Source organism: Solanum tuberosum, unplaced genomic scaffold, assembly GCF_000226075.1.
Source record: "Solanum tuberosum cultivar DM 1-3 516 R44 unplaced genomic scaffold, SolTub_3.0 scf00401, whole genome shotgun sequence".
In the NCBI taxonomy this organism is placed as follows: Eukaryota; Viridiplantae; Streptophyta; class Magnoliopsida; order Solanales; family Solanaceae; genus Solanum; species Solanum tuberosum.
In genome coordinates this window covers 406164-418269 of record NW_006239322.1, presented here as the reverse complement: position 1 = coordinate 418269, position 12106 = coordinate 406164, and positions in this window count along the sequence as shown.

Sequence of the window (12106 nt, the reverse complement as noted above, 5' to 3'; positions counted from 1 at the left end):
GCTCTGGGTGTGGTTAGTGTTGTCAGAGATTGAAAGACTACCATTCTACCAGGAAAGGACAAAGAGGTAATAAGACTGAGTCTACTACTTTAGCAGTTCTAGTGGGTCTCCTTACCCAATAGGGTGCCTCATCTTGTACAAGTGGTGGTCAGAACAAAAATAGGTTCTATGCTCTTCAGGCTCGCCAGGACCAAGAAGATATCCCGATTTGGTCACTTGTATGTTGAGAATATTTCATGTAGATATTTATGCATTATTAGATCCAGGGGCTACACTATTGTTTTGTAACTCCCTATATAGAAGTTAACTTCGGTGTCAGTCAAAAACCACCCTCTGAACTTTTCTCAGGCTCTACTCTAGTTGGTGACCAAATTATATCTAGACGGATATATAGAAAGTACCCTGTCACAGTTTCTCATAAATTCACCTAAGTAGACTTTGTACAATTAGAACTGGTAGATTTTGATATCATTCTAGGCATGGATTGGTTATAGTCCTCTTATGCCTCAGTCGATTGTAGAACTAGGATCGTTCGTTTTCATTTCCCAAATGAGCTAGTATTAGAGTGAAAGTGTAGTAGATAAGTGCGTATAGGTAGATTTACCTCTTACCTTAAGGCTAGGAAGATGATTTCCAAAGGGTATATCTATGATCTCGTACAAGTTAAGAATTCAAAATCTGAAACCCCAACTCTTGAGTCAATCCTAGAAGTAAATGAATTTCCAGAAGTGTTCCTAAAAAATCTTCGCGGAGTTCCTCATGAAAGGGAAATCGACTTCATAATAGATTTCCTTCTAGATACCCAACCTATTTCTATTCCTCCTTATAGAATGGCTCCAACTGAGCTTAAGGAATTGAAAGAATAGTTGAAAGACCTTATAGATAACGGCTTTATCAGACCTAATATCTCTTAATGGAAGGCTCCAGTATTGTTCATGAAGAAGAAAGACGGTTCTCTCAAAATGTGCATTGACTATTGTCAATTGAAAAAATTCACAATCAGGAAGAAGTATCACATCCCCTGGTTTGATGATTTGTTCGAACAACTTCAGTGTGCTATTTGCTTTTTGAAGATAGACCTTAGATCTGGCTGTCATCAGCTCAGAGTAAGAATAGTGACATCCCAAAGATATCTTTCAGGACTCGTTATAGTCACTATGAATTTAAAGTTATGTCTTTTGGACTAACAAATGCTCCGGCAACTTTCATGGATTTAATGAACTAGGTGTTCAAACAGTATTTTAACTTGTTCATCATCGTCTTCTCATTTATTCTCGGAGTAAGGAAGAACATGCCACTCATCTGAGAGTTGTTCTACAAACTCTCATGGATCACCAGCTATTTGCTAAGTTCAAAAAATGTGAATTCAAGTTATAGTATGTATCTTTCCCTAGTCACGTGGTATCAGGCGAAGGATTTGAGTGGATTCTCAGAAAATTGAGGTAGTACAACACTGACCCAGACCAACCTCTCTAACGGATATCAGAAGTTTCTTGGGTTTTGTCGGTTATTACATGAGGTTTCTTCAAGGATTTTAATCCATAGATTCCCATTGCCAAGTTTACTCAGAAGAAGGTCAAATTTCAGTGGTCAGATGAGTGTGAGAAAAGCTTCTCAGAACTAAAGACTAGGTTGACTATAACTCATGTCTTGACTCTACCTGATGGTTCAGACGATTATGTAATTTATTGTGATGCATCCAAGGTCGACCTAGGTTGTGTGTTTATACACTAAGGTAAGGTCCTAACTTATTTTTCTAGATATCTTAAGGTCCATGAGAAGAATTACCCGGCTCATGACCTCGAACTTGCAGCCGTAGTATTTGCCCTTAAGATTTCGAGACACTACTTGTATGGTGTTCACAGATTATAAGAGACTCCAGTATGTGTTCACCCAGAAAGAGTTGAATCATCGTCACATGAGATGGTTTGAATTCCTCAAAGACTATGACATGAATGTGGTCTACCATCTAGGTAAGGTCAATGTAGTGGTTGACTCCCTCAGCAGACTATACATGGGTAGTGTAGCCCATGTTGAGGAAGAGAAGAAATAATTAGCCAAAGATATTCACCAGCTTGCTTGCTTAGGAGTTTGTCTTACAGACACATCAAATGGTGGTGTGGTAGTTCACAATGGGTAACAATCATCATTGGTAGTAGAGGGTAAAGAAAAACAGGATAATTATCCTATATTACTTCAGTTAAAAGGTGAAATTCATCAGCAGAAAGTGGAGGTTTTATCCCAAAGGGGGAAACGGTGTATCGTTATCAAGGTCGCTTATATTTTACTAATGTGGGTTAGTTGAGGAAGCAAATCATTACAGAGGCCCGTAATTCCAGATTTTCCATTCATTCAGGTTCCACTATGATGTACCGTGATCTACGGGATGTCTTTTGGTGGAGCAAAATCAATAAAGACATCGCAGATTTTGTGGCTCATTCTCCTAAGTATCAATAGGTTAAAGTAGAACATAAAAAACTAGGAGGTATGACTCAAGAGATTTACATTCCTACATGGAAGTGGGATGTGATAAACATGAACTTCATTACGTGTTTACCTCGTACCCATAAACAACATGACTCTATTTGTTTGATAGTGGATAGAGTCACAAAGTCTGCTCCCTTTCTAGTTGTCAAGACTACAGATCCAACGGAGGACTACCCAAACTCTACATCAATGAGATAGTCAAGTTGCATGGGATTCCCTTATCTATCATATCAGATAAAGGTCCTCAATTAACATCTCATTTCTAGAAATCGTTTCAGAAAGTTCCTGGTATTCAGGTAAATCTCAGTACAACATTTTATCCACAGACGAATGGTCAGGTAGAGCGTACCATTCAGACCTTAGAGGACATATTGAGATCTTGCGTGATCAATTTAAAGGGTAACCAGGATGATCACCTATCTCTCATAAAGTTCAGCTATAATAATAGCTACCATTTTAGTATTTCGATGGCCCCTTATGAGGCATTATATTGGCGTAGATGAAGATCTTCGGTTGGTTAGTTCGAAGTAGGTATAGCAGCCTTAATTGGGCCAAATTCGGTTCATGAGGCTATGAAGAAAGTTCACCTCATCAGGGATAGTCTAAGAACTGCGCAGTGTTGTCAGAAGTCCTATGCAGATGTGAGGCGAAGGGACTTATAGTTTGAAATCGATGATTGGGTTTTCCTGGAAGTGTCACCTATGAAAGGGGTGATGAGATTTGGAAAGAAAAAGAAGCTCATTCCCAGATATATAGGTCCTTATAAAATCCTGAAAAGGATTGGTAATAGGTCTTATGAGTTTCAATTGCTAGCAGAACTAGCAACGGTTCATCCACACTTTTACCTTTCCTTGTTAGAGAAGTGTGTCGGTGATCCAAAATTGATAGTACCATTAAAGAATGTGGTCGTGAAGGATAGTCTCACTTATGAAGAGGTTCCAGTTGAAATTCTCGACCGTCAGGTTCGTAGGTTGAGAAATAAAGAAGTCGCGCGCTTCAGTAAATGTTTTATGGAGGAGTAAGTCCGTAGAGGGAGCTACTTGGGAGGCAGAAGAAGCCATGATGGCCAAGTACCCTCACCTCTTTCCTTACGATTCAGTTCCACCTTGAGATAATAGTTCCTCTCCAGTCTCTCAGTTTACTCTTGCGTAAATGCAGTCTCACTATCTTGTTCCCTCAGTTATCATTGCATTTGAGCCTTTTTACATGTTCATGGAACTCCGTTTAGTTCGATAAAATTTTCTAGTAACAGTAATAGGGATTATATTCCTTCCCTCAGTACTAAGCTTGTTTAGTCTTCATTTGAGGATGATCTAGCTAAGACTGAACTAGGAAAAGTGGGCGAACCACGAAGGGGTCCATAGACCATGGAACTCCACACGGTCCATCAATTTACCAGTGAAAGCAAGCCATAAATTTAAGGGCACTATGAGGGACTATATACCAATTAATGGTCCGTAGAACCCCAGACAGCCTGTCCAGGGGTCCAGTAAAATGACCCAGTACAACCCCAACACACAGTGAAGGACCACGGTGTCCTACACGACCCATGGTGCTTAACATGGTCCGTGAAGTGGATCGTGACTGGGAAGTTCAACCATTGGGATTTTGGTCTACTTTGAACCGTTATATTATTTAGCACAAAATTAATTAGATGGCCTATGACCAATCAAATTGATGATAATTGGATCTTCTTTCCATCGCCACTGAGTTTGCTAAAATCCATGCTCGGGGTAAAAATTATGCTTGTTTCAGTTAAGGCCTGCTGGGCAGGGAAATAACCCACGACTCAGTTTATGGGCCTTTGTCAAAATGATGGCCCATTCAGTCCCACCATGGACGACCTTCATCGTCTTTTAAGTCATTGTCATTTTGGTCTTTCCCCCTATGCTTTGAGCATTTAAACTACGTCCTTTAGAACCTAAACTACACTGTTTTACTCAATCTAATAATCTATTCAGAACCAACCTAGAACCCTCATTCTCCAAAAATCACCCATGTTAGAATGAAAATAAGAACAATAGTCGAAAGTTTCTCCCAAGAACAGACAGAGGTCTTCAAGTTCAGCCCATAAATCCAAAGGATTTCCCTATAGATTTTTTTCACCAGGTATGTGGGATTTCACTAGTGGATTATTTTCATCCATTAGGTCCCTAAAATTCATTCAGTTCCTTGATTTTTTCATATCTTGATTAGACCTACGGTTTCTAAAACCTTGAAAAATTCTTGGGATTTTAGTTGTTGTAGTATCCTTAGTCGAAATAACATGGTTTCATGGAAATTTTGCATAATTTCCTGTATAAAACATAGAACCCTAGTTTGTGTAACTTCTGTTAGTTCATGAATTATACTTGCTAAGTTAATAAACAGAAAATCATGCTCCAGGGCTTAAATGTGACATTCTCAGTATATAAATATTGCATTCTCAGATTGCATGTCAGTATCTTGAGCTATTCAGAATATGAGTACATCTTAGTTTATATGTAATGAGTTGGGAGTAGACTTAGCACCGGGTTGGACTAGAGTTCGGCATACCCTTAAAGTCCTAGAACTACGTGCTCACGTAGGTTTATAAGTTCCCTCAGTTGGGTGTCAGATTTAGTGATCACGTCACATTCATGCATCTATACCCCCTTGCAAGGTATATTTGGTCCTCTCGATGGGGCTTCTGCATTGGATTCCTTATTTAGCTCACGTGGTTTATGTCGGTTAATAGTAGCTCCCACAGTCAGACTCTTAGTGCATTAACGTGACTTTCATTATATATACTTTAGTATTGAGTTCAGCATGTACCTTCATGATTAGTACTTGGTCATTGCATTCAGTAAATGATTTTTAGTTATACTTCAATACATATCTAAATCTTTGTTCAAATTATATCATTGCTCAGTTACTTATTGTTCAGCCTATACATATTATTCAGCCTACTATCTATATCTTTCATACTCAGTACATTCCAAGTACTGACGCATACTTTGCGCTACATCATTTCATGATGTAGGTTCAGGTACTCAGCATCCAGATCACGCATAGATCGGTTCTCGGTCCGTATGAAGCAGCTTAAGTGGTGTGTCCTCATATTTCGAGGACAATAGACATGCTTTCATTTTTATGTTTACTTTCATGTTTAATTTTGTTAGAGTTAGGTGGGGGCATGTCCCAACAACTCAACTAAGTAGAGGCTTTTTAAACATAGTAGTAGATTCAACTTGAGTTGTTAAGTGGTTGTGTGATTCATCACTAAGCTCTTAGTATATTTTATATATTCAAACTAGTTAGTGTTGTTGTCAATTTAAGATATCCACTATTTTTAGCTTCCGTATAGTTCATGTCCTACTTAGTTATTCCTAGTAAGCTTATGATATGCCAGACTCAGGGTTAGGTTGGGGTAACTAGTGATCCTACGTCTCGTGTCACACCTAAAGGGTAGCCTTGGGCCGTGATAGGAATAGAGATAGGTTGAGTATCAGGAAGACTGTCTAAGCCGAAGACTATTGCTCTCTTAGAATGGACTCCACGAAGATCATCTGGGAAGACCTCTGGAAAATCACTCACAATTGGAACTAACTAAATAAGCGATGTCTCCACACTTGAGTAATTAACTCGGACTAAGTGATACATGCACCCCTTAGAGACTAACTTTTTGGCCTTAAGGTATGAAATGAATTGACCTGTCACGACCCACGGGTACACCCTAGATATAACATGGCATGTAGAACCCCGAAGGACTCCATGTAAGCCACTTAGCATATCATAACATAAGATAATAGAAAAGTGCGGAAATTTCAAAACATTTTTCATACAATCAAAGTCATTATAAAAGCAAAGCGGAAGTCTTATTACACTTGTATCAAACCATCTAGAACACGAATATCTTTGGGACGCAGCCCATACAAAAGTCTAAAACATAAAAGGAAATGGTGGCTATATCCTCGATGCTATGAGGACTCACCAAGTCTTCAACTCCTTGCTTCTACTAAGAATATATTCTCGTAGATGGAACTCAAAATCTTCGGACCCTACATTTGTTGAGAATGTAGGCAAGAGTATGTGTTAGTACAAACTATACTAAATATGATAGCTAGCATAACATCATAACAACATTATAGAAGAGATAGTCAATCATAAGAGATATGCCATAAAAAGAAGAGATACTTATTAAAACATAAACTATAGGCATAAGAGACAACAACATAGTCATAAGCATAATCTCCAACATAGGCATACTATAAGAATAAGTCAACGCTTAGTCCTTCATATCATAAGACGAACACTTCATAAGTAGCTTCAAGTCATACTTGTGCAATGCATGGATAAGACCCCAAAATATCACCCACACTAAGTACCATCTTAGGCCATCATACATACTTACTATCTTTGATATCATCCTTAGCTTATCTATCATAAACAAGAGAACCTTCACCTTTTGTCCAACATATCAAGGAAGGCAATTATAGCAACAGTCCAAGCGAATCATACAACATATAAGAGAAATACTTTATAAGTCACCTCATGGTAAGCTTGTGTAATGCATGGATAAGATCCCATAATCTCACCCACGCTAAGCTAGATTCTTTAAGCCCTCATTCATATTTATCATCTCTTATTCTCATAGTTAACTTATTTCTCATAGACAAGGGGAATCACCTCTAGTCATAGATGTATTGGAAGGGCCTTTCAAGCTACATTCTAAACTAGTCCTTATCATATTTCATAGCTCATATGAATCTTACTTATTTTTAAGACATTGTAACTCACCTCTCTATCTCTATCATAAAGGCCAAATGGGTATTTACCTCTCCATGTCTATCATAAAGGCCAATAGGTATTCACCTCTTACATTATATGTATAGTCATAGGTATTCACCTCCATAGCTATTTTAGGGAAACATAGGTATTCGCCTCCATGCCCCACCATTATATGATATAGGTATTCGCCTCCACATCATTACATGAGGATCATAGGTATTCGCCTCCATGTCCAACATACAGGCTAATGGGTATTCACCTCTTGCCTTACTATAGAAGTTATATATATTAAGGGTAGTCACCATACACTTCTCATATCATGTCATGGGTAATCACCTCTTGACTACTAACTTAGGAATATGGGAGCTCTCTTACATCCTTCTCATATAAAGGTCTTTGGGGGAATCACCACAAGCCTTATCACATTTCATAGTCCTTGGACTTGGATATTTTAGGTGAGCAAGCCTTTCAACCTAGAATCCTTCTATGTCAGAGAACCTTTCATATCATATCATGTTCATGCATAAATGTGTGTGTGATAATGTTCTTTCACAACACAACAACATATCATAATCATAGACACTTTACTCTCAAAGTGTTCTTAAGCATATACATAGATTTCATAAAAATGCATGAATCTCATACTTTACCTCCTTGAGGTTTCTAAACTTTCCTTTAATCATCATATCTTAAATTCTACATTAGACATGGATATCATCATAACTCAAGTGATTCTATCACTTCATACATTCAAACATTCATGGGGTAGGTTAGGTGGGTAAAGTCCTTCCACAATAATTCTATCTAATAACTTACCATTATCATGTAACCTTCACTCTTAAATCCTTAACATACATAATTCATCATATTAACTTTACTTTCAAAACCCTAGTAATCATCATTCATGACTATAAGCCTTACTCTGAAGCTTTACTTCCTACAATCATCACACATACCTAGATTTCAAGGCATTGTAGTCACATGCTTCATTATTAAGTGATTCTAGTCATATATCATCATAAAGGTTCAATCTCAAGCCTTACTAGTCATGATCCATCACATATGCATTATTCTAATTCAATTCATGCCTACTTTCTTTTACTCTTGAACAATTACTATACATGTCATCAACCCTAGAAGATTATCTCTAAATCCTCAATTTCACTTTCCGTGGCATAAACCAACATTACTTCAATTTCATCAATTAGACTAGGGTTAGGCATAGAAAACATGTAATACTATCTTAATAACATTATTCACTACTAATTATATAATAAACAATCAATATCAACTCAACATACAACATAACCCATAACATTGAAGAAGCCCAAACATGAATTGGGGAAATATTCATCAATTTAGGGAATTCTAGGGGGCTCCATGGATGGAAGAATCCATGGATGAATAAGATATCATACCTTGATTATAAAGCCCTCGCAAATCTTGGAAGATTGGAGGAATTTGACCTAGGTTTGACCCTTCTTCTTCTTCTTTGAGTTTTCTAGAGAAAGGATTTTTTAGAGGATGAACTTTGAGATCCTTTAGGGTTTTGGGAAATAATGACTTAATTGGGCTGGTTAAAGGGCTAAAATAGCTTATATAGGTGTACTAAGACTATACAAAATGACCTCACTTAATAAACACCTAAAAAGGAATTTCCCTAAATACCCCTGACTAGGCAGCCTACTCCCAGGCACCATGGCAGGGTCCACGAGCCGTGGTCCTCACCACGAGTCGGGGTACTTCCCGTGGTTCTTGGGTAGTGGCTTGGACTTGGTGTCTTGTCCTTCACAAATTAAACGCATCTTCACGAGCCTTCCCACGAACCATGGTCTTTACCACTGGCCATGAAGTGGCTAGTGAAGGTGAGCCATTTAGAGGCAGCTTCAACCTAGCTATTGACTTAGCCTCCATGAGCCACACCACGAGCCGTGGTAGTGGTCGTGAAGTGGGGGACTGCTTAGGAAGACTTGGGGCAGCCTTGGCCCTTCGCTTGAGTCACGACCGAGGGTACTTCCTAGATGTAACAAGGCCTATAAAACCCCGAAAGGCACCATGTAAGACACTTAGCATATCATAACATAAAGCATTAGAACAATAAGAGTAAAAACGCATTTAGGTCCAAAAATCTTTATAAAGTAAAACATAAATCTAGACTTGTCTCGATTAGCCATCTATTACAATGCTAGAGTCAAAATAAATTCACAGCCCAAAACAATATAATCCGGAAGTGAAATTACAAGAATGAAACTACAATGATAGAATCCATCCTCAAATCATGAGAACTTACCACGAGCAAGGAGAAATGAGAAAATCCAAGTTCTAGCCACAATTGGGACTGCCTTGAGAACTGAACCTTACACTTGAGAAAAATCTAGGAAAATATGGGCTAGTACCAAAATTCACTAAGTATGATAGTCATGCTCAAAATCATGAAAACATGCTAAAAGGGACATTTTAGTTGAATGCATGCCATTACTAGGTTAAAGCATCATTTTGAAGATAATGGAAAAGCATGGTCAAATCATAGATTGTCATATCATAATAGGGACATACCATAAATACCCTCAAAGCAATACTTGTGCAATGCATCAATAAGATCCCATAATCGCACCTCTACTCAGTAAAGCTTTTTGAGTAACTATAGTTCATATTTCATATTCTTGGTCATAGTATCATAAAGGGGCATTAGACTTAACGACATAGACCATGTGAGCCTACCATGGAATCCAGTGTCTACCCCACACTGAAAAGGGGTTGTACTACTTGCCTAAGGTAGAACCATACTCTTAGCTTAAGGTGGATCCATTAGCTAAAGACCTTTGTGGGCACATAGTTATGGGATAACGAGATTGCTACAGAAACCCGGACTCTACTAAGGTATAAGGTTTCCATCTCATGAGATACATATTTTTGGAACTCAGACTCAACTAAGGTAGAAGGAACCTATTTTGAAAGTCGAACTCAACTATCATATAAGCTTCCATCTCATATTCCTATCCACTCGATGCTAAACATTAATTCCAATAGATTACATATTAAGTCTTGACTTAAGTGCATATTCATGAAAGAATGACTTGACAGTCAATCCAACATAATTTATACTATAGCTCATATATTCAATAGGTGAGAATAGCCTCTAAACCTTAGAATCATCATATTGTGAGAAAAACTTTCACATAATATCATATTCATACATAAGTGTGTACATGAGGATAACCTTCCAACAATACAACAAATACATCATAATAATAATAATCACTTTACTCTCAAAGTGTTCTTAAAGCATATACACAGATATCAAAATCATGCATAATTCTCATACTTTCCCCTTCAAGGACCATATATCATATTCAATCAACATATCTAGATTACTAAATTAGACATGGATGTGATCATAATTCAAGTAACCCAATCTCTACATACATAATCTCATACCATTCTTCTATAATCAACAAACCCACATCACAAGATCATAGTTGCGTAATATGGGGTTTCATTAATTCTTGGGGATTTCAATATAAAAACCATAATAAATCATCAATTCAATCATAATTTAAACTAAATCAACCATTAGAATTGTTTTTGAAAGGAACCCATGACTTGGAGACAAACCCTAACTTTTGGGGGATTTCTATCTTTCAAATTGAGGTTTTGAAGGGACTCCATCGCTGAAGGCTATCCATGGATGAAGGACAAACTGACTCCTTGAGCCATAGCCCCAACCTCCTCCTCCTATCCATGGAGAGAATTTCCTTTGGAGAGGATGAAGTTCTGGGTTTTCTTTTAGATTCTAGGGATAGTGACTTAATTAGGGGAATTTGTGGTATAAAAAAGCTTATTTACTTTACTAGGGAAGGACTAAAACGATGTAGTACCGAATTAGGGAAATAACAAAAGACCCCTATGACTTCCAACTTAACAACTGTAGATCTGCATGCAGAAGCTCACCAAGTGAACTCGGCGACTCGCCAAGTGGACCCTTGGTGTCACGACCCAGGGGTACCCCCTAGATGTAACATGGTGTAGTTGACCCCGAAGGGGTCGTATACAAGCCCTTAGCTTAATCATAACATAAGATAAATAGGAAATATGGGAAAAATTAAAACTTTTACAATCGAAGTCATTTTCATAACAAAAGAAGCGAAAGTCTTTACTAAACCTTTGTGTTAAACCATCTAACATAATACTTGAATGAAACTCTTGGGACGCAGCCCATACAAAGTCTAAACACAAAGAAATGACATAAAGGTAAAGTGGATGTTGTCCTCAAAGTTATGAGGACTCACCAAGATCTTCAACTCTTCTAGATCCTTGAAACCTAGCCTTCAAAGCAACTCAAACCTCCAACCCTACATTTGGTTAGAATGTAGGCAATATGCGTTAGTACAAAATGTACCAAGTACGAAAGCTAGCACAACATAATAAGAGCATCTTAAATGGTTAGTCAATATAGGACATAAGAATAAGAGATAATAACATGATCATAACACAATTAATGTAGCCATAGGATAATCATCAACACAAGCATCATATAAACACAAGTCAACATAAGATATATTTAATGAGCATTGGAGATACATCATGTTCATGGCATAGACTTTACTTACACTTTCATGGTTACATATTTCAACCTTAAGTCCTTCACATTACGAGATAACTACTTCACAAGCCACCTCTAAGTATACTTGTGCAATGCAAGGATAGCATCCCATACTACCATCAAAGCTAAGTACCTCTGTTTGGTCAATCTTGGGCATAGTCCACTTTCACATTCAAGACTTAGGTCTTCATGTCATCTTAGTTATAATCTATGTACATGGTCAACTCTTAAGCTTCTCTATGCCATAAGGGTACCATACTTCTAAGT